Source organism: Hemicordylus capensis, chromosome 1 (assembly GCF_027244095.1).
Source record: "Hemicordylus capensis ecotype Gifberg chromosome 1, rHemCap1.1.pri, whole genome shotgun sequence".
Taxonomy (NCBI): Eukaryota; Metazoa; Chordata; class Lepidosauria; order Squamata; family Cordylidae; genus Hemicordylus; species Hemicordylus capensis.
The window spans coordinates 76,681,887-76,705,351 of NC_069657.1; the positions used below are offsets into that span (position 1 = coordinate 76,681,887).

Sequence of the window (23,465 nt, forward strand, 5' to 3'; positions counted from 1 at the left end):
TTAAACAAGAGTTCTCAACATGGTTTACATAGATAAAATAAGTAAGATGGTTCCCTGCCCGAAAAGGCGCTCAATCTAAAATCTCATAGAACCATTTTACCCATCTCATAGAGCCATTTATTTATTTACCATATTTTTATACCACACAAAACTTACGTCTCTTGGCAATTTACAACAAAGTAAAAACAGAAAAAGTAAAACATTAGTTAAAACAAAAGAACAAAAAGTTGTTGTTTGAAGCAGGGAGTCCAAATCAAATTTGAACCTGTCCATAAAAGCTGGTTCAGAGAGGCTGCAGCACATCTGTGTGCGCGTAATTATACCAAAACTAAACACATTCCTAACCTCTCAGCTGCCTTGAGCCTTAAACAGAAGAGAGACCCTAAGCACAAGAAAAAGAAAGCACAATTCAAAAAAGTTAAATAATTAGAAACTCAAATGACCCTTTTTAGGGATTTTTAAAAAGGGACCTCTTTTTCCTCCAACTCTAGAGATGCATGCAAGACACACTTCCCAGACAACTGTCAGAGAAGAGAGATCAATGGGGGCAAGGAGAGGGCTTAAGGAACAACAGTTCTTGCATTGCCTGTATTGCTCCTGTCTCCAAGAACAAACTGCTTCTCTCCAATTAGGACACACACCCAACATAGCTGTGGGCTAATTTTGAGTTTTTCCAAATGTGTATTCCAAATCCAGGGGGGTAGGGAGACTCCCGGCAGCCCCAGGACAAGGTTGTTTTGTGGGGTCCCTGCACACCCCAGCGCCAAAGCCACGCTTTCCAGCTCTGCTGCTGCACTTCTCCCTTTATTTACTTGTAGCAGTGGCGGGCAGGTAAACAGGCTTCTCTCTGGCCTGTGCATGGACTTCCCCTTTCCCTGGCCGGCATGCTGGCTTCTCTCGCGCCTGCACACGGGCCTCCCCATTGAGCAGGAAAAGCATCTCCCTACTCAATGGGAAGGCCCACGCACAGGTGTGAGAGAAGTAGGCATGCCGGCCAGGGAAGGGAGAGGCCCACACCCCGGCTGGAGGGTGGGGGAGAAGCCTGTCCGCTGCCACCACCAACAAGGGTAAATGGGAAATGGTGGAAGGCAGCATGGGGGCTCACGGGGGCGGGGCCCTTGTGGGCCCCTTGATCCTCTGGGTCCAGGGACATTTGCACCCCCTTGTCCAATGGATGCTACGCCCATGGAGGAACCAAGTGTGACTGATTTTTCAATCAGAAATGTCTGGCTAGTCCAGACTGACCTTAATCTACTTCATAGTGTGAGAGAATCATAAGAAGGGACCTTTGGTCAAAACAAGATCCACAAACAGAGATTTCTGTCTAGATTCTGTTCACACCTCAGTAAATGTGAAAAACAGCAACACAAGAATTGCCCCGCTAGATGAGACCAGCAGAAGTCCAGCATCTCTTTTCTAGCAGTAGCCAGTCAGATGCTTCTGGAAGCTCAGAGGCAGGGCGTGAAAGTCATAGCTGTTCCTGTTTTATTCACACTAAAAGAGGATTAGACAAATCCATGCAGAGAAGCTCTTTCAAAAGTTATTAGCTAGAATAGTCCAGCAGAACCTCCATCCCAAGATGCAGTATATCTGAGTCAGGTACTTAGCAGATATAATACCTCCTGCAAATAGTAGTTCCATTTAAGTATCATATTCTTGGAATGTAGGTCTCTGAAGTCCTTTTTTTTAAAAATCCTTTTTCAAAAAGCTATCCAATCACATTTTGTGATTCCATCATCATTTTTGTGACTCCGTTTATGGAGTGAAGAAATACTTTTTGTCTGTCCCAAATCTATTTCCAGTCAACCTAATGAGGTGTCCCCACATTAGTACTAAATGAGAGATTTCTCTCTGTTCGCTCTCAAACCATTCCTAGTTTTTTTTAAAAAACTGGCATGTTCCAACTTTATTTATCCCCCCTCCTTTGCTAAACTAAAAAGCTTCAAGCTTTTTTTAGCTTTTCTTTATAGAAAGTTCTTGCCTTTCTCTTCTTTTTTTCAGCTCTATATTTTAGATATACTAACATGAAATAGACTATGTGGCCTGTCACAGATTTATATAATGGTTCTATGCTTGCTGTTCACTGCTGGGAGAGACAAAAACAACTCTGAAAAGAGCTATAATTGTGTTTCCTGTTGTTGCTATATAAGTCAATGTAGAAAGAATATTTAGAAACTGAAAATCTTTCTGTCCTCTAAGTGGGCATATATGATTGTATGCACTAATGCTACCTCAACCAGAATTCTGTCAAATAGCACATTAAAATATAAATTTACTCAAATATTTATTGCTGTATTCATTTTATAGGAGTTACTTTACAACTGTAAGCGTGTGAATTAATCAACATGGAATATACTTGAATCAGTTTGAAAGTGGTTCAGAGTGGCAGAACGGGTTACCATTTCTCTTCCTTTTTAAGTTTGTATCTGAACATAAGAAGAGCCCTGCTGGATCAGACCCAAAGCCTATCTAGTCCAGCATTCTCTTTTACACAGTGGCCCACCAGATGCCCTTGAGGACATCTCCCCACAAGGGCTTTGAAACGGAATGTTAAAAACTCTGAAATGGGATATTAAAAACTAGTGATGAAGCTGAAAAGAAACCAAACCCAAATATTTTACTCTCTTTTCTGAACTGGAAGTAAGCCCAAATCTTTAAGTTTGACTCTGATTTTAACTGCTAAGAATGTAGTTTTTCAAGAGTCATAAGCACCTATTGGCTGCCAGGTATTACAATCTGCCTTCCTCTGTCCCCTGTTAATCATACACTGGGCCCTTAATACCAGCACTCAGCCCAAACAGGAATTAAAGCCAACTAGTCTCAAGGCAAGGTGTGGAGAAGCCCTTGTCAGTTTCACCCCAGGCAGAGAATCCTCAGGCTGGAACCTTCCATATATAAGGCTTAAATTGCCTTTGAGCTTCTCTCACACTGTTTATGTTGATGTCTGATCAAGGAAAGCATTATTAAGTGACAATAATGAGTATTCTGGCCACCACAGAATACTTCTGTATTTGCATCACCAACTGAAGCAAGCGCCTCATGTGTGAAAATGCCTTTTATTTTAAAAGTGTATATCCCATCCTTCATGACAGTTTACACTTAACATGACAGCCTGCAATTTAGCACAAGGCTTTACACAGCTGGATGAAAATAGGGATGCAGCTGGACAAAAGCTTTGAACGGGATGTCTTCTGGAACTTAGGTAGTCACAAGAAGGGCTTTTCCAAATGAGCCATCAAACTAGGCTGACCAGCCAAACAAGCGATCAAAGCTGAACTTCCCTTCCTCTTTCAGAAGTCTTGGATACACCAAGACCATATCCAGATGGCTCTAACAAGAGATCATAACATGGCTATTTTAGCACTTCCAATCTCCAGATTCCAGAATTGTGGGGTACTTGTTCCACAGTTGGCTTTATGGAGCTGGTGGGATTTGCATAGGACCATCACAGCAATGAAATCCATATACTGCATTGCTATGGGATATGGGACTGGGAAGTGAATGCTTTTCCCAAGGACACTTTTCACACACCTGGTGCTGGTGCACACACTCATGCACAACAGGAAATTCTATTCCAAAATATTTATACTCTGCCCCTCCAGTACACTACTGCTTGGGGTGGCTCACAACAATAAAATAGATACAATATACAATACAAGTAATAAAATTAACCAAATTGAGTAAGCAAGTTAATAGTCAGTTTAAAAACCACAACCGGTATTAAGTTCAAATTAAGTTATTTTAAAAGCTAAAAACTGAAAACTATAAAAACTAAAGAACCTACCAGATATAACCAAAGATGGAGCGGTAAAAAGCCTCCCAAAAATGTGTGTCTTTAGTTTAAAAAAAAAAAAACACTGAGGGAAGGAGCATGGTGAAGCTCTTCAGGGAGGGTGTTCTGAGGGGCCACAACTGAAAAGGCCTTTATTCCCCGCAAATTGGATCTCTGTTAGTGGCAGGGCCATGAGCAGAGCCTGAGACGATGAATGGAGGGCCCTGGCAGATTCATATGGGCGAATGCGGTCTGACAGGTACCCCAGTCGCACGCCATATATAGCAAGCTGACATCTAGACATGTCATGGGAGTCTTCCATTCCCTTCATGAGCCTGCATCGGCTTGCAAACAGCACAAAGATGGTTTTCTATAGCCAAGTAGTAACGCTCGTTTTATTTATTGACATGCAGCTAATTAATATGCTACAAATATGGCCTGCCTACTGCTCAGTCTGCAACTCAGGTAAGCCATAGTATTTGAATTTAAACAAATCTGGGCCATAAGCACTGTTTTAAGTTGTTCGGGGGGGGGGGGGAGACCAGCACCTCTCACACCTGTGATTCAAATATAAATGCTGCATTGGCTATAGCTTATGAACCACTGGAGACTGGCTCTCTTCTACTTTCTAGCTCCTTTAACAACATCCACGGCATGACGCACTCCACGCTAAAAGGCCTTCTTCATGCCAGTTGTGAAAACATCCTTCTCCCAAGACCCCAAGGAGACGCGGAGATGTGTGATGGTGAAACGGTCAATATTTATTTTAATTTGAATACAACCATACAGGCTGGGATTGGCAAACCATCACCCCTGCAGTGCGGAAGCTAACGGGTCGGCCACGCTGTGGCCGCCCCCACCTAAAGACCGTGGCGATAGCACCCTGGCTCCAGGCGAGTCCTCCGCCAATAGCGGAGGTGCCCTTCTTAGCCGACCTAAAGTCAGGCATTTTAACTAACAGTGCGTCATCCCCCCAACGCTGCAGAGCCATATGGTGAGGATGCCGCCTGTAGCGAGGCATGGGCCACATCCCTGATCTGTCAAGCCTCAAGGGATCGTCCCGCCCACATAGATTTACATTACCTCAGGTGCCACACCCATTTAGTTAGCATTTCTTACAGCACTGTACCTGCCCACCCCGTGGAGAAGACCCCTCAACCAGCTATCTAACCACCTAACTAAGAAACGCCAAATATAGTCTGAGGCAGGCGAAAAAAGGGAACGCACCAACAGCCAATCAGGTGCGTGCCCCCCAAAATTCCTGCCCAGCCCCAAGTGGCGACCAGCGAGAGCCCAGACTATATGCTAGGGATGGGAGGGTGGGTCTGCCTGCTCGCGAAGGACTGAGCTGGCGCAGGCGCACTGGCAGCCGCCTGCCTTCCGGCTCCGCCCCCCGGAGGTGAGCGGAGCCAATCGGGCCAGCTTCCCCGTCCCGCGTGCTCCTTGCCGAGGGGGCTGGGACAAACCAGCCGCGCCACTGTAAGGCGGCGAGCGGCTCCATTGTGTTACAACCCCAAGTTTTCTTGGAAGTACCCCATAGCTCCAGGCAGGGATGGCCCAAGGCACTGGGGTGCAAAATCTTGCCTTGCCCCATGTCCCAGCAGAGGCAGTCCCTTTTCAACACCAACCCTTGAAAGCACATTGCAGGGAAGAGAAAGGTCGCCAGCAGCCTCCCCCCCTTGTGCTTCTTGCAAGCTTTACAAGGCGTGGGAGGAGGAGCGCTCTTTGCAAAGTTTCCAAGGCTCAGATTGGTCACAAAGAGCAGCTGCAATGGTGACAGAGGGGGAGGGGCATCCTGCCACCCTGCTTGCGCCCCAACAATCTGCTGCCTGAGGCTACTGCATCGCATTGCCTCATGAGAGTGCCACCCCTGGCACCACATATACATGCTCAGGCTTGCAGCCCAAGCACCAGAGAGCTCCACTGGCCTGTGGGCTGAGCAGCTGGTAGGCGAATGCGCAGGTTGAGGACAGACCTTTGCTCTTACAGCAGTGAGCTCGGCTAGGACCTCCATTATATTAAGTCCAGATGGATTCCCAAGTACTTTGGCTTCACTGGATATGGATTGCCATGCATTTTAAACCAAACCCCATTCTTTGAATATGGAAAACTTGTAATCCTCCCAAATTCGCGCGGGCGGGGGGGGGGAGTGCACCGGTTTCTCGCTCTGCATATGGCAAAATCAAGTGCTACGATTCGCGAATGCCTTTTCTCCTTCCTTCAATTATTACTCGGCTGCATTTGAACAGCCCACAGCTACATACTATTGCCGCCGGCAAACTCCAGCAAATTCAACTCCCAGCTTCATTCATGGAGAATGCAATTGGCGCAGTAACAAGCCAGGACCATAACAACCCACCCAGAAACATCTCCCTTCTCTTCCCTAACTGGTTGCTTAGCGATCGCCCTACGTGCCCCTCAACACTGATTCACACAGCACCTTGCTTCGTGCAGAAAACTAAGGTCCTTCCTCTTCTTATATTCCACAAGCTCCCAAGGGAGGGAAGCCGGCGGGCGTTCACGGAAACAAACTCTCCTAAAAGGAAAGCCACAACCCGCCAGCCACCACCGCATGTAAATCGTCCTACTCCGAATGGAACGCGGCGTCCAAGCAGCGTTTACAAGACGACAACGATCCCGTTCCGCGACTTCCGTTCTTTTTTTTTTTACCTATTTGCATCCCCAGAATAAGTGTCCATATAGCCACGTTGGAAGAAGCAACCGAAGGCTGCAACCGAGATGTGTTGGGGTTTTGCTTTGGGGGCTTTTTTTGTTGTTTTCGCTTTAAATAATCCACCTTCTACGTACCCGCTCCTCCCCACCCACTCCAAAAGGGACTTAAAGGATACCCAACATGCTTGAGCTCCGATTTGGTTCAGGAAGCAGAATAATAACGGGTTTAATTAGTACTAATCTCCTTTCAAAGTGGAAAGGCGTGGAGGAGAGGCTAGTGATCATGCAATGCTTAGCCATCGTTGCCCCACAAGCGGGGGGGTGGGGGTTGTGCACGGGCAACTGCCATTACCTTAGCAACCAAGGATCTGCTGTAGGTCCCCTTCCGTTTTTAAATTTCTCCTCAGTGGCAGGGAACAGCCTGGTTCATGGCAAAGCAGAAGAGGGGGGCGGGAATGAATGGAAGAGACTTGCAGCTTCCCAGGGGCTCGCTCTCTCTCTCCCCCTCCTCCTCTCTTTCAGGCTTCCTTGGTCTTCTTCAGCGCGCCTGCCGGCTGCAAAAAAGGCTGAGTGAGGGCTGGGGGGGCACCACCGTCGCAAAAGATGGACCCAGAAGACTTGCAGCTGAGGAGCCCAGCTCAACATGCTCTGTGGCTCACTCCTGCCCCTGGCTTCTGCATTGCCGTCCCTGATGTCCTTTTGCGCGCACACACCCGCTTCTCTTCGCCGTCTTGGTGCACACACACGCGCGCGAGAAGGGAGGCGGGGGGAGGCAACGGTGAGAAGCGAGATCTCCGGGAGGCATGAGAGACGGACGGAGAAGGCGAGGCAGAGGCTCCAAGTCCGAGATTTTTGTCCCTAGCCAGCCAGCCGGTTGCAGGAGTAGCAGCAGCTCCCACTGCAGGCCTTGTGCGGAACTGCACCCTCATTTATCCCACCTGAACTGGCCTCATTGAAGGGGGGGGGGAGAGACCGGAGAGCAAGGAGTACAAACAAGTATGCTAATTTTTTAGTAATTTAATTAAGTTAGATTTCCCAACAACGGCGACAAGGAGATATTCAGAAATTGTCTATTCCCCGCCCCCCCCCCCCCGTCAAGTCAGCCACCAATACTCTAATCCAACTTCCTTTGCAGAGAGTTGGGGTAGCCTCAACAATGCTGTGTGGGTGGTTTATGAGCCTGCCAGGGCATGAAGATCTTCCTAAGGTGAGTACTACCCGATTTTTGTATTCTTGGAGGACAACGCATAAAACCTTTAATTAGCTGACAACTGCACCCAATACATAGCTTCAAGTGAACAAGCTCAATATATACCCAATCAAACCAGTTACGAAGGAAGAATGCCCGCAGGGGAGGGGAATAGTGTATTTCCAGTGTATATATTCCCAGTGTATTTCACAGAGTGTTGCATGTATGACTATCTGCCTGAGGGGCAGAAGTCCTGGGGGTATGCACTCGGTGCAAAGAGCTCCTGGCTCTCAGGGAACAAGTTCATTCCCTCAAAGCCAAGGTGGCTGGCCTGGAGAAGCTCAGAGACAGCTGTGTGGATTAGACCCTCAGGGATGTGATAGAGGCATCCACTCCCAGACTGACGGTGCTTCTGCTTTCATGAAGAATGAGGGTCTCAGGGAAGGAGGACATTGGTCTGAGGGAAATACTCCCTTAGCAGCAACCCCTTTCTTGGGTGATGTGCCCATATCCTCCCACACAGAGGGATACACCTCCTGGGGGTGGGGGTGGGGTCTCATACTAGTGGGTAGTTTGATTGTTAGGGGCATAGAAAGCTGGGTCTCTGACCACACGGTGACTTGCCTGCCTGGTGCAAAGGTTGCAGACGTCATGCTATGTCTAGATAGACTGTTAGGCAGTGCTGAGGAGGAGTCAGCTGTCATGGTGCATGCTGATACCATTATGCTGGGAAATGCAGTCGGGAGGTCCTGGAGGCAAATTCTAGGCTGCTAGGTAGCATACTAACCACCTTAAGTGATGCAGCAGGGAAATGTTTGACTAACAAGCAGAAGGTTGCTGGTTCAAATCCCCACTGGTACCTCTATCAGGCAGCAGCAATATAGGAAGATGCTGAAAGGCATCATCTCATACTGTGCAGGAGGAGTATTCCAATCATTGTGGGGGATTGGAATCTGAGGGAAGAGTTAATCTTCCTGTGCTGGATGGGGTTACACTCCCCCAGAAGGAACAGTTATGCAGCTTGGGAGTGCTCTTGGATCCAGGCCTCGCCCTGGTATCTCAGGTGGAGGTTATCGCCAGGAGCACTTTCCATCAACTTCAGCTGATTCGACAGCTGAGAATGACCTCAAAACAGTGGTGTATCAGCTGGTAACCTCCAAACTTGTTTATTGCAATGTGCTCTATGTGGGGCTTCCTTTTTATGTAGTTTGGAAAATTCAGTTAGTTCAAAATGCCAGATTGGTCCCTGGGGTAACCCGGAGAGGCCATATTATGCCCATTTTAAAATAGTTGCATTGGCTGCCAGTACGTTTCCAGGCAAAATTCAAAGTGCTGGTTATTACCTTTAAAGCCCTGAATGGCTTGGGTCCAGGCTACTTTACAGAGCGCCTTTTCTGTATGTTCATCTGGAGAGGTCCGTCTCCAGTTACTGTTGGGAATTCTCTCTGGTAAGAGAAACACTTTTTCATTATAGCAGAGTGCACAGAGGCACAACACAGCGGAATTTGGTTAGGCATGCATGTATGCTGAGAGTAAAAGAACTTGGAGCCAGTTCATAGTTTCAAATCAATATAAGGAGTGTTTATTAGAGAACTCCATTCTAGATAAGAAAGTGAAGAGATAGGATCTCTAATCTATCTATCTAGCTGGATGCAGATGGATTCTGCACCTATGCATACATGGTGCAGGGGAAAAGGAGCTTGCATGTTGCAAGGGAGAAGGAAGAGGAAGTGGCCAGGCAGGAAGGAAGTCCCTAAGAATAGCAATCTACATTCCAAAGGGATAGTGCCAGAGCAGTAGAGAAGGGATGACCAATGTCTTGACCTCTCTAGCCTCTAACTAACTAGTCTGTCCCCCTCTGTCATTGAGACATAAGACAGAGAAAAGCCCTTCACTTCCAACAGTTACCACTAGCACATCTGGTGGCGACTCAGAGCCGGGCCTTCTCTGTAGCTGTTCCTGGACAATGGAATGCACTCCCAGCAGATATCCATAATTTAAGCTTGTTGTTAGCCTTTAAGAGAGCCCTAAAGACTTACTTGGTTGGCCTGGCCTTCCAAGGTTTTTATACTTTAACTGGTTTTTAATTGTTTTAAAATTTTAAGCATTGTGTTTTAAATTGTATTTGGTTTTATGTTTTAAACTTGTGGTGCACCACCCAGAGCCTTTGGATAGAGTGGTCTAGAAATGTAATAAATAAATAATTTGCTCCCCAAGATTCTGGCAAAAAGAATAGCTCCCAGAAGCCTTAAGTCTGGTATGAACAGGGGCCTTATTTTCATGTTGCAGTTCTTGTGGGATGCTGGGAACATTAGTTTAGTAAGACTGCTGCAAGTGAATGACTAACCAGTTTGTGGTACTGATGCACCCTTAAAACCATTACCTACATTAACTTTCAAGGATGTTTCTGCTTTAAGTCATTGGGAGAAATAGCTTGAAGCAGAGTTCATCTATTTCATTAATTATTTGCTTCCAGATTTTTTAACGCTTAGTTTTAATAAGCAAATAAGCAAATTTGCATATACTTTCAATTTGCTTTAAAAGATAATTCTATGTGTATTCATAGCATTTTTTGTGCATGTAATGTTGAGCAAGTCACCATTAGTCTCAGTAATCCCAACCCCTTATGTTAAAAGAAGTGACCTACTTTTTCACAAATTTGAGAACAAACAAGATAGAAACTCTAGTGCATTACAACTGCATACATTCTTGTGATACATCAATGTAATCTACTTCTCAGCAAATCTTAATGATTGCATTTATTCAGGCTTTTCATTGTTCAGTGTGGTTAAAACCAAGATGGATTACAGAGCACTCCAAAAGAATGACACATGTGGTTCAATGCAACTGAGACAAGGGGAATCTTTTTATTTTGAATTTTTATTACATAAAAATATATATCATACAGATATTAATTTCAGATGTATACTAACGAGATCTAAACTGGCACAGGTTACATTAATTAGGAGAGAGATTTCAGAGTTGTGATGGATAAAGTAAAGTGTGCCGCCAAGTCGATTTCAATTCCTGGTGCCCACAGAGCGACAATGCCTTTCAGCATCTTCCTATATCGATGCTAACTCAATGAAAAAGTCCACTCAACATGTGCAAGCAGTGAAAAAAGCAGTATCCATGCTAGGGAAACGGAAGGGAATTAGGAAAGGGGTCAAAAAATAAAATTGAAAATATTGTAATAGCCTTATACAAGGCTGGGACACAGCCACACTTGGAGTACTGTTTATATTTCAGGTTGCTACATTTCAAAAAGGATATTGTAGAGATGGAAATGAAGCAAAAAAGGGTGTCCTGCCTTCATAGGGTCTACAAGAGATGGATCAGCACTCACCCAGTGGAGCAGTGCTGGCAAGATTGCAGGGCTGGTTGGTCCTCCAGCTTAGATGAGGCCAGGGTGCTGCTGAGGCCAGATTCCTAGGACATCCAGGAGAGCTGGTCTTGTGGTAGCAAGCATGACTTGTCCCCTTAGCTAAGCAGGGTCTGCCCTGGTTGCATATGAAAGGGAGACTAGAAGTGTGAGCACTGTAAGATCTTCCCCTCAGCGGACGGAGCCGCTCTGGGAAGAGCAGAAGGTTCCAAGTTCCCTCCCTGGCTTCTCTAAGATAGGGCTGAGAGAGATTCCTGCCTGCAACCTTGGAGAAGCCGCTGCCAGTCTGTGAAGAAAATACTGAACTAGATAGACCAATGGTCTGATTCAGTATATGGCGGCTTCCTATGTTCCTATCCAATACTGAGGCTGCTAAAGTGGGAGCTGGAGGGAGATTTTTGCAGTAGAGCTAAGAACTAGGCTCAGGGCACTGAACAGCACAGATGTTGTACCAACAGCTATCTGATAATCTGGAAGGTGAGGAAGCCATCTGGGGCAGGCCTGTCCTTTAGGCGGGCAGGGCAAGCAGGGTGATTGGGCTGAAGTTGGGGGAGAAGCAAAAATCCCTGTGGCGGGACCCAACCACCCCTGCACCCAGATAGCCAAGACCTATGTATATCACAAGCAATTCTCCCCACTACTCTGGGAAATTCTGGTTTTGGAAATCACCATTCACGAGAGAGAAAAAGCTGAGATTGTAAAGATGCTGGAGTCTGAACTCAGTGCTGCTTTCTGCGCTTTTTATGTGCTTGCTCAAAAATGACGGAAGAGATGAAGAATCAGCATTTAAGGCTGCAATCCTGCACACAGTTACCCCTCAGACCAAGTTTCATTAAGCTCAGCGGGACTCGCTTCTCAGTAAATTGCATCAGGGCGCAAGCACACCTCTCATTTAGTAGAGGAGGGAGGCGATCAAACTCCTTAGCACTGTGTGCACTAAGCGGGGAGGGGAGCTGCAGTGAAGGAGGAGTGTGGCTGAGGGGGAGTGCCACTCAACTCTGGCCCCGCACCCTCCTAAGAACGGCCCTGGTTTTTTCAGGCTGCAGATTAATCACCATATCAGAAAATCTGTATTTTGAAACACTGAAATGTGTCTTTTGGGGGAACAGGGGGGGAAAAACCACCTCTGTGCCATTTAAATGTCATGTATTTATTGCTGCTTATTGCAGTTCTGGATTAAAAAGTGTGTGAAGTTTGACTCTTCCTCCAAGTCCACTTCTCAAAACCCACTTTTAACCTCTGCTTCCCAAAAGATGGAGTCAACTGTGGTTGATTTCAGTGGGGCAAGCTGTTGTTGCAACTACAGATAATTAGAAATGCTGGTGGCATAAGCTCTATTCATAAAATCTGTGTGCAGTATTCACAGGTACACAGGTGGTACCATTATTCACATGCTGTTGCCCCCCCCCCGTACCCCAACATCAGACCCAGAGCTACCAACCCAGGAGTATATGGAATTCAGGCCTGTGTCTGATTCCATTTTATTAAGGAATGAATTAATGCCTGGACTCAAGGTGAACTGACACCCAGGTCTCATGACTGCCTCAGCTAACTGCTCTGTGAAGGAAGAAGCGATCCAGCATTGTATTGTGAAATGGGTACTCAAAGAAACACACAGGCCAGGCCAGAGCGATCCAAATGCTAAATCTAACCCATTATCAGATAATATCTGGAGGAAGTGAGAAGCTGAGCTCTCACTTCCTCCTGCAAGGTCTATGTTAATCCTTGTCAATGATTGCTCTGCTATGCCGAAAGGGAATACTCAATTGCTGTCTATAGGAATTCCACTCTAGGTAAATGCACACAAATAAAACACCTATAGATTTTAATTCTTACTTTACTAACACCTTTTAACACCTACTGGGACCAAGCACCAGAAATCTGGGGACAAGAGAAGATGCCCATTTGCAGCTCAGAGGTGCAGATTTGCTTTGGGCAAAGTAGAATGTTGCCACCCCACCCCACCCCCACCCCTGCTAAGTGGCAGCTTACAGAAGATGGGATTCAGATCTCCCTGGACTGAGCTAATATCCTGAATAATTAAAAGACAATATCCAGAAGGTAACAGCAAATTGTCACCTTTTTTGGGACCCAGGAAGGGTGAGGATATTTTGATTAGACTCCATGGAGATCAAAGGAGGATACAACTATAAAGAATGAGGCTTACTGGACATAGTCAGCAATCTTGCCTAACAAGCATACTCGCTCAAGAGCCATCCCAGAGTTTGCTGCTAAGCCACGGGGCTACAAGCAGAACTCTGTCCATGGACAGGAACTGTCTGTGACTTCTGCTGCGCAGTGAGAAGTCAAGACTTCTCCAGCCATGGTGCCCTCACTCTCAGCCTCGCTCTGAGTAAACTGTCTGCTTGACCAGCGTTCTCAAGCTCCTGTTTCCAGCTACAGCCTCTCCCCTTCAGCTGAAAGCCCCTCAAGCCTCTGACCATGGTAATATGCTGCTTCACAAGCCTTGGAATCCTCCATCCTTTCCCCTTCTTCTCCTTTCCCCCTCTTCCCTCTACTAATTCTTGATCTCCTCAACCCATGCCAGTCCTCAACCTTCCTTATCCCCCCCCTTTTTCCGTCTATATCTGAATTATATTAGGCTATAGGAAGATTTAATACACACACATATGTTAGTTAGGAACACTGGGTGAATGGTGTTGCTAGCTAGGGTTGGAATATTGTTAGTAATACTGATTGTTCTGCTTTCTGTTCAGTTAGACTGATGTTGCTATTCTTTTATACTCAATAAAGCCCATTGAATCATCTAGGATTGCTTTGATCTCCTTTCTATCTTGCGCGCCCAGATCCTACATGGTCACCGTACAAAAGAACTGGTCACTCTGTGACACTGATGAAACAGGCCTAATTTTGTATTGCTCCTGAGCATATCTAGTATACAAATCAGGCTTGGTTCTCTACAATGCCAGCATAGCATAGTGGTTAGAGTGTTATACTAGGTCTGGGAAGACACAAGTTTGAATCCCCATTCAACCATGAAATTCACTGTGTGACTCTGGGCCAGTCATTTCTCTCTCAGCCTAACCTACCTCACAGGGTTGTTGTGAGGATAAACATAACCATATACACCTCTCCGAGCTCCTTGGAGGAAAAGCAGGATATATAAATGTAAATAAATACATAAAAAATAAATGTTATGCTGAATGCAAGTACACCAGTATTTGTGCCATGCATTGGAGGGATTCACATTACGCAGATTCACTTTTAAATGGAACATATGGTCAGTCATTCACACAAAAACATGTATATGTGTTCAGATATCTGAATGCAGCTACTATATAATGTTTGAACATCGCTAGAGGGCTGAGGATAGAATCCAGACCCTTGTAATGTGAGAGTGTAAACACCTGAGACAATTGCCTAGGATTACCTGGCTGTGGATTTAGAAGGTACGTTGCCATAATAAGGAGGCCTTAATGTGCATGACATTGTCACCTTAAGTGGCACAGCGGGGAAATGCTTGACTAACAAGCAGAAAGTTGCCGGTTTGAATCCCTGCTGGTACTATATCGGGCAGCTGCAATATAGAAAGATGCTGAAAGGCATGGTCTCATACTGTGTGGGAGGAAGCAATGGTAAACCCCTCCTGTATTCTACCAAAGAAAACTACAGGGCTCTGTGAGTCCCAGGAATCCAGATAGACTTGACGGCACACTTTACCTTTAATGTGCATGACTGGCAGAATTAATTAAGTACAAGGAAGACCCATTCATGTTTCTTGGATGGCATTTTTAAAATGCCCGAAAACACATAAAAATAGTCATGCTAACTTAAATGGGGCTAGAATGCTACTTGCTGCCCTATATGTGCATAAGAGTAATTAACAGAACTGAGGTCTATAGTGAAATCAAAATGCATTCTTGCAGAGAGAGGGCTATGAATGCCAGGAAAAAATAACGACATTGAAGTTACAATAAATTTTCCATATTCTCCTCCACTGCAACACATTCATACTTTTCAAGACCACCATGATCCATTATGATTTATTCCATCTTAATCATATCTCATTGGGGATGAGAGCTGATCCTGTGGTAGCAAGCATGAACTGTCCCCTTTGTTCAGCAGGGTCAAGCCTGGTTTGCATCTGAATGGGATACTACATGTGAGCACTGTAAGATATTCAGCTGAGGGGACGGGGCCGCTCTGGGAAGAGCACCTGCATTCTTTCAGGCACAAGGTTCCAAGTTCGCTCCCTGTCTTTTCCAAGATAGGGCTGAGGGAGACTCCTGCCTGCAACCTTGGAGAAGCTGCTGCCAGTCTGTGTAGACAATCCTGAGCTAGATGGACCAATGGTCTGACTCGGTATAAGGCAGCTTCCTAGGTTCCTATGCTCCACAGCAGAAAATATAAAATAAAGTTCCATAGTTTCTGTATCAAGCTTAAAATGCTTAAAACTATATTACAAAAAGGAAAGGCCTCCCAGGGATGTTCATATAACAATTGTCCTTTCCTTAAGGTGACTTTTTAAACAATCATAGTTGATAAGATCCAAGTGGAACAATTAGGAAGTGTCCTACATCCACTGAGATCTTGGCTGCATGTGATGTGCAAATCTAGAGTGCCACAGTGGTATGAAATACCTAGAACAACAACAGAATGGGGCTATTCTCATGATCAGGCAAAACTGGGCTAGGGGAGCCTAGCCCGATTTTGCCTGATCGTGTAAACCACCGGGCTCGCAGGCGAGCCATGTGGTTTACGAGCGGCTAGCCCCCTTTAGTAGCCCTCCCCTTAGCCCAGGTTTGTGGAGCGAGCACTCTGCAAACCCGGGCTGCCTGATCGTGAATGGCCATGGTGCGGCTCCGCACTGTGGCTACTCGCAAGTAGACCCCCAAAGGGGAGGTGAAAAGCCGCCTCCCAGCTCCGGGGGTCTCCCCAGTATGCCCTGCGAACTCACGTAGGGCATACTGGAGCTTCCGGGGGCCATGTGGCCCCAAAGCTCCCCAGCCCCCACTGGCTCCATCACGGAGCCAGCAATCGTGTGGGCAGCCGATCCAGCCACCCAGGGCTCCCGCCGAAATAGCAGCAAAAGCGGGTCTCACTGATTGTGAGACCTGCCTCAGTCTCTTTTAGACAGATAGAGACAGGTTTTCCTACTAGGTTTGCATAATTCCAACTATTACTGGAGCTCTTATCCTTAATGTCTAGTCATTTTCCAATAATGGACAAGATCCAGCCAAATTTAAACACTTTTAAATTTTAAGCAAGTTTTAAGCACAAATTTAACTAAATTTAAATCTCAAGAGATGAAGTGGTTAAAACTTCATGAGACAAGAGATGAAGTGGTTAAAACGACTATGATAAAATGGGCTCAAGATGTGGGTCATAATGTAGATATGGCTGCTTGGGAAAAATTATGGAAAACTGATTTAAAGTTTACTGCATGTTATACTTTACAATAAAATTATTATAAGATGATGTATAGGTGGTATCTGACACCGAAAAAGTTAGCATTCATGTATAAAAATGTTTCAAACAAATGTTGGAAATGTGGACAATGTGAAGGAACTTTTTTCCATATGTGGTGGTAATGCAGGAAGGCAAAGGCTTTTTGGGATATGATATACAATGAGTAGAAGAAAATCTTTAAAGTGACATCTTAAGAGGCCAGAATCCTTCCTGCTGGGAATAACTGAAAGTGAGTTCTCTAGAAGAGAACATTTTTAATGTATGCAACCACGGCGGCCAGGATAGTATATGCGCAGAATGGAAAGACACTAAAATGCCCTCAAAAGAAGACTGGTTGATAAAAATTTTAGAATATGCTGAGATGGCAAAGCTTACAGCACTTATAAGAGACAAAAATTTGAAATGTTTTAAAGAAGATTGGGAACCATTATTGCTTTACTTAAAGAATTATTTTTCTCATATGGACTTTTCAGTAGGGTTTGAAATATAGTAATAACAGCAGGTTGGTTTGGGTAAAATCAAGTAGTATTGTGGAGTATGTATGTTTTTAATTATTATAGCAATGGTTTATATGTATAGTTACTGTGAACCGTGCAGATAGGCAAGTGGGAAGTCAATATTTACTTATGTGAAGAATTAGATAAATGAATGTAATTTGAATGTAAAAGCTATTATAAAATCCAATAAAAATTTAAAATGCAAAAAAAAAGTCTCATTGATTTCAAAGAGAGTTAAGCACACATGTTCCAGTCTTTCCAATGATAATAGGAGGAATTAAAAATGGTTAACATACCTTCCCTCCCTCCCTCAAGGAAATTTCTGTACCACTCTTCAGTACAGGATGGTATACAGATAAAAAGTTAAAATAAAATTCAATATTAAGAAATGCAAAACCACCAGAAGCTGCAATAAAAATTAACAGAACAATGAGGGCCATATATGAAAACCAGCTATAGCACCTGCTGGAATGCCTGAACAAATAAGCATTTGTACCATTTAGTAACCTAGCAATTGCATTTTGAAGTAATTGATATATTGATGACGGCTGGATCATGCCCACTCCGGTTGTGCTGTTGAGTCTGTGGCTGCTGATCACTGGGCACACCCTTTTATGTAGGTTAGAAAGGCAAGCAAGTTGCTCAAAGTCAGTTCTGTAATTTAAAAAACAAAAACAAATTTCATTTACCAGTGACCTGATTTCACCACGGCACACTTTGAATGCTGTTGCTTTCCTCCTGCATCCCAATGGTGAGCTTTGTCTCCTGCGTCTTAACCTACATTGGATTGGCAGAGCAAAGGGTAATACAGAAACTTCTCCAAACAAACACAAAACATGAGAAATAAGGTTGCTGAGATAGTTTGTTTGGATTTTTTTTTAATTAATTCAAATTCCATTTAAGGCATCTGTAATGGCTAGGGATGTGCACGGAACCACGCAGCGCAGTCCGGCACTGAGGGGGGGGTGTCTCCCTTTAAGGGCGGGGGGGTAGAACTTACCCCTCCCGCCGCTCTTTCCCCTCCAGCGCTGCAGTTTAAACCGGAGTGTTTTGGGCGGCAGTGTTCCTCGCTGCCACCCCTGCCCCCGTCGTTGCCCGGAAGTCTCCGTAGGAACGCTGCCGCCCCAAAATCTTCGGTTTAAACTGCAGCGCCGGAGGGGGAAGAGCAACGGGAGGGGTAAGTTCTACCCCGCCCGCCCTTAAAGGGAGACCCCCCCCTCAGTGCTGGACCGGTCCAGCTCCGAACCAGTTCGGAGGCCTCCAATATGGCCTCCGAACCGGTTCGTGCACATCCCTAGTAATGGCCAGCCACCTCCTTTTGTATTTATGCTGAGGTTTTTAGAGCCTCCTTAATGTTACATTGCCGACTGTATTTAAATGCCAGCCCAAGATAACCCTGGATTTGTTACTGTGCTGTAAATTTTAGAATCCCAAATGCCTCAACCTCTTTGCAGAAGGTCCTTTGTATTGTAAATATTTAATAACTCTATTAGGCAATGAATTCACAAGCGAGGATGAAAATTTTACAAGCAGCACAAAAACTGTACTTATATTGTGTGGCATTAAATGCCATTCGCTAAAGAGTTGACAATACTGTCAGCAGAGGTTTTGCCCTAAAGCTTATTGCAACTCTGCATAAATTCTGGCAAATTCAAAACAGGACAGAAACTTTCATAGTTATGTGATGCTCACACTCCAGAATTCTGCAGGTGCTCCAATGCATAAATAACGCTGCTAACTTGGCAAAGAGGCACCTTTTAACACGGTGATACTCTTTATTTAGCAGGGGGAGAGTAGCTGGCCCTATCCACCCCCAGCATAGTACCTCCAGTGACTGTTGCTGGTGTCTATCTTATGTTTCTTTTAGATTGTGAGCCCTTTGGGGACAGGGATCCATCTTATTTATTTATTATTTCTCTGTGTAAACCGCCCTGAGCCATTTTTTTGGAAGGGCAGTATAGAAATCAAATTGATAGATTGATAGATTGATAGATCTCATATGTGGGTGGGCTTTCCCATTCACAGAACAGTCTCATCTATTAAACTAACTGGGGAATTCTGGGACATAGAGAGGCCTGTGTGCTCAGTGGGCACTCACACACAAAAGAACATAGATATAGGTGATAAGTGACCAACAGGAATCTTTATATCCTTGGCTGGAAGATGCTCCAAGATGGATTGGATCTGAATTCTCTTCCATATCAATGAGGCAGCTATACTCTGGACTTCTTCTTTATAAGAACATGATCACAAGAGAGGGGGTTGTCATTCAAAACCTTGTGGGCTCTTGCCTGATACATACTAGTAGTCTTCTCTGGTTCACAATCAGAGTGTCTTTAAGGTAGATTCAAGGAGAGGGTGATTTCCTTCTGTTCTGCAGAAGTTGATGGTATTGGAGGTGCAGGTGTCTGGCCAGCAGTATCTAGCTCAGGTTCCTTCTTCATCCTCCTTCCCCACTCTTGCTCTTCCATTGGCAGTGCTATGACTTGTATCATTAGAGACATTCACAATTCCTCCTACTTATTGGTGGAATATATATCCCATCCACAAAGACCTGATAGTCACTATCTTCTCAGGACTGCTGCCCAGCTTGGAGAGGAGAAGCTTTGGATTAGGGAAACCTCATGATCCATTCCAAAGCTGCTAATATCTATATAGTGCCTGCTTTTGGTGAAAGATTTGTTGGAATTTTACTGTACAACTAAGCATTGTCTCTATTCTTGCCTAAGGCATATACCTCTATACGTATGTGTCTCTGTTGGGTCCTTGCGGTGGAGTCAATGTTCAATTCTGTGGGTTGTTTTATCAGTTCAGCTGGTTTTGCTCTCCCCCCTTACAGAAGTGGCTGTTACCTTGTTAGCTAGTGTTAAGAAATAATAAATACTCTAAGATTATGTTTCTGCAACTACATTTAAGCTTCTTGCTTAATTCCTTGTAAATCAAGAAATCACTCTGCAACAAGATTAGGATTCTTGTATTTTTCAGCTGATATGATGGTCAAGTTATCTGAAAGATGGGTGTCAGATGTTGGGCAGCGGGTGCAATTTCAGTGCTTGCCCTAAGCACACCTCTGGAAAGTGGGGCTAGGCAGCGCTGCCCCTCTGGGATCGGGCCTTATCCTGGCAGTTCTCACATGCAGTCTAACCCAGACTGGGCTTCCCTAGTCTGGGTTAGGCTGCACGTGAGAACAGCCTCATTAATTACTTTGATATGTGGTATAATATGCACACTGATATTCACTCCATATTATTATTGATATTATTTTGTTATTTCTAAGCATTTTAATCATATTCTTCTGTCTAAAAGAGAAGTTTGCTCAATTTGAAATGAACAATAAATACAATAATGCTAAAAATAAGTTAGTATTGTTTGTTTGTTTATAATATGTGTATCTTGCTTTTCTGCCTTACGACAGGTATACAAAGCAGCTGACAAGGAGAGAAAAACCATACATAATAAGCATAAGCAATATTTGAGGCAGTGGCCAGGAGCGCTTTTTATCAGTTTTGGCTGATACTTCAGCTACGTCCATTTCTGGAGGTAAATGACCTTAAAACAGTGGTACATATGCTCGTAAGCTCCAGGCTTGACTCCTGTAATGCGCTCTACGTGGGACTGCTTTTGTATGTAGTCTGGAAACTACAATTGGTACAGAATGTGGCAACCAGATTGGGACAACACGAAGGGACCACATAACACTGATTTTAAAAGAACTGCACTGGCTGCTGATATGCTTCTGGGCAAAATACAAAGTGCTGTTTATTGCCTATAAAGCCCTTAATGGCTTGGGCGCAGGGTATTTAAGAGAGCGCCTTCAGAGAGCATCATGAACTCTGCTGCCTATTATGATCTTCTGGAGAGGTCCAGTTATGGTTGCTGCTGGCTCATTTGGTGGTGACTCGTGACCGAACCTTCTCTTTGGCTGCCCCAGGGCTTTGGAATATGCTCCTTGTTGAACTAAGAACATCTCCTTCTCTGTTTGTTTTCAGGAAGACCTTCAAGATATACCTGTTCTTGCAGACTTTTAACTGGAATTAATTTTTATAACTTGTTTTATGAAATTGTTTTATTGTGGAATTTTAATCTGTTTTTATTTTTATTTTTATTGTTTTATATTTTGAACACTGCCTAGAGATGTACATATAGGCAGTATAAAAATATGATGAATGAATGGATAAATTTCATTCATCAGCACTAGCACATATAAATGTGAACACCCTTTCTGGACCACCTTTCCCTAATAGAATGGGGGTGGGATGGTGCATCCAAACTGCACCTCTAAATGTGCAACGAGTACCAGATGCACTGGGAGTCGGGAAGGACAAGTGCATTCACAGCATGTGCACACTGTTACCACATGTACCAGAGCCAGAAGACAAAGTACAGGTGACCCTCGAATACTGTGGGTTTGGCTTCTCAGTTTCTGTACTTTTGCAGAGTCCATTATAGTGACAAGCAGTGGAGGGTCCTGAGGAACTGTTGTGAAAGCTTAGATAAGGTGATATCACAGACGCATTTCCATGTCAACACAGTGATGTTGCAGGAGTGTCTCCATATCAGTGTGTTGTGTTGTGGGGACATATCCAAGTCAGTGTGGCAATGTCACGTGAATGTCTCCATGTCTATGTGAATGGATTGGCCCCTACCATGCCTGACCAACATCAGGACATTGTTGGTGTGCTGCCCTGTGATGGTAGGGGGATGATTCTGGAGCTGCATGTTTTGGGTACTTATTGCTCATTTTCTCCTTCTGTGTTGTACTAGGCTGTACAACACAGGTTGTTGTACAGCCTATAGGTTGTACATAGGATCCTGACTAACAGAGGCAGTGTCTGTCTAACTGCACCATTGAATTTCTTGGTGGCGGCGGGCGGGTGTGTGTGTGAGAAAGACATGCAATGATACCAACCTTGGCAGTAATCTTACTGTCATTTAGACAGTTCACCAGTAGGGACACTTAAGGAGTGCCTTCTTATTTGCCTCAGTGAATGTTCTTTCAAACCCCATCCACTAGCCAAATGGTCATTAAATATCTCTTGGACTCCGGGGCATTTCCTGGAGAAAGGGCATTACTGATACACCAGTTTAAATGTGCAGTGTTGACATGCCCTAATAAGTATTGAGGAAGTTCACTAATTTGCAGATTACACACACACACACACACACATACTATCATACACAAGTTTATCTCTTTTATATTTTAGGGAGATCTGCCATCTGGCAAGGACCCAAGGACTCATGAGAAGATTGTGGGTAATGGAAAAATAACTCACATTTAATATCAGTTCTGAGTTTATTTCCATGTATGTAGGAGAATGTTTGTTCAGGGCCTGAAGTCGCCTTAGGCAGGGAAAATACTATTTTGAGTCACAGAGGCCATGGGAATGTTCTGCTGTCAGGCTGCCCACTTGATTTGTCCCATGTTTGGGGAGATTTAAGAGGCAAATTGAAGGAGCAGCATTTGAGCACCTGGATGCTTCAGAAATATGACTACTTCAGCTATAAGGCCTATCTACAATCCATGCCAGCACCAAATAACTCTGCAGTTTTCAGTGTCCTGCATTTTGCCACAGATACTTTGCTATGCATGCTGCCCCCCCCAAAAGCTGAGATATGCTAATAGAAAATAATAATTTCCCCTCATGTTCCTTGTAGAAACACTTAGAAGTAATTATTCCAGAAACTTATGCAGTTTTTTTCTTGGAATTGGTTACATTAGTAGTGAACTGTTATGTTTACCACAAAACAATTTCAGGCAATATAGGTCATGCATAATTGTATGTTCCATTAAGAGCTGTATTTATCTCTTTCTTACTCATTTAATTTGGAGGCAGGAGAAGCCCATCTTGCAATAAATATCAGCCTGTTATACCTGGAAAGCAGATAAGTGTGCCTTGATTAATTTCCTTGTTGAAAACTCAGGCATATGGCATCATGCATTTATCTGTTTTTACAATATACATTGCAGCTCCTCTGTCATTACCTTGCCCTGTTTCAGTATCAGAGACCATAATGTGCTGTAGAGGGGAATCTTCCCACTTGTCTTCTCCTGGGCTTCCCAGTAGGGCCACAGTTAAGCCTTTCATTGGAGGCCTTTCTCCGGGTGTCCCTCTATTTGGAGACTAGGCAGGTGGCTACCAAGGGAGGCTATTTTCTATATTGGTGCCCAAATTATGGAACTCCTTCCTTAGGCATGTTTATATGATGCTTTCTTCAATGGCACTAAAAATCAGGGGCTCTCCTAGGTAATTTTGGCACCCGGACCTGAAGGGTTTCTGAGCCCCCCCTGCAGTGATCCCCCCCACTAGGCCCCCCCCTTAATTTTTTTAAAATAAAACCTCTGTCCTGGGGGGCCATGACACTCACTATTTTCGCCCCACCACTGCCCACACCTACCGCTGCCCTGCCACGCCGCTTCTAACCATTTTTGCCACTGCCTCATGCGCGGATGGGGGGTGGGGTGAGCCGAGCAGGCCTCAGCCTCCCCCCAAGGTGGCAATGGTGGCAGCAATGGGTACAGCG

General features: G+C 44.7%; 1 protein-coding gene and 1 long non-coding RNA gene across 16 annotated transcripts in view; one reads left to right on the top strand and one right to left on the bottom strand.

Moving 5' to 3' along the window:
* RGS6 (regulator of G protein signaling 6) overlaps window positions 1-6,937 on the bottom strand; it is a 390,873-nt gene extending 383,936 nt beyond the window's left edge. For 12 of the 14 annotated variants that reach the window (XR_008308931.1, XR_008308962.1, XR_008308953.1 and 9 more), the window contains exon 1: window positions 6,798-6,937. The gene's annotated coding sequence lies outside the window, so the exon portion shown is untranslated. The other 2 variants (XM_053256666.1, XM_053256492.1) reach the window with 2 other exon arrangements.
* A 300-nt stretch (window positions 6,938-7,237) lies between these two features.
* Window positions 7,238-22,819, top strand: LOC128328355 (uncharacterized). 2 transcript variants are annotated; one of them, XR_008309186.1, is made up of 3 exons: window positions 7,238-7,652; window positions 20,359-20,483; window positions 20,933-22,819. It is a non-coding gene; the product is annotated as an uncharacterized LOC128328355 (long non-coding RNA). The 2 variants fall into 2 exon arrangements; XR_008309173.1 differs by having other exon boundaries at window positions 7,238-7,441; window positions 7,581-7,652; window positions 20,359-22,819.
* Window positions 22,820-23,465: the final 646 nt, after the last annotated feature.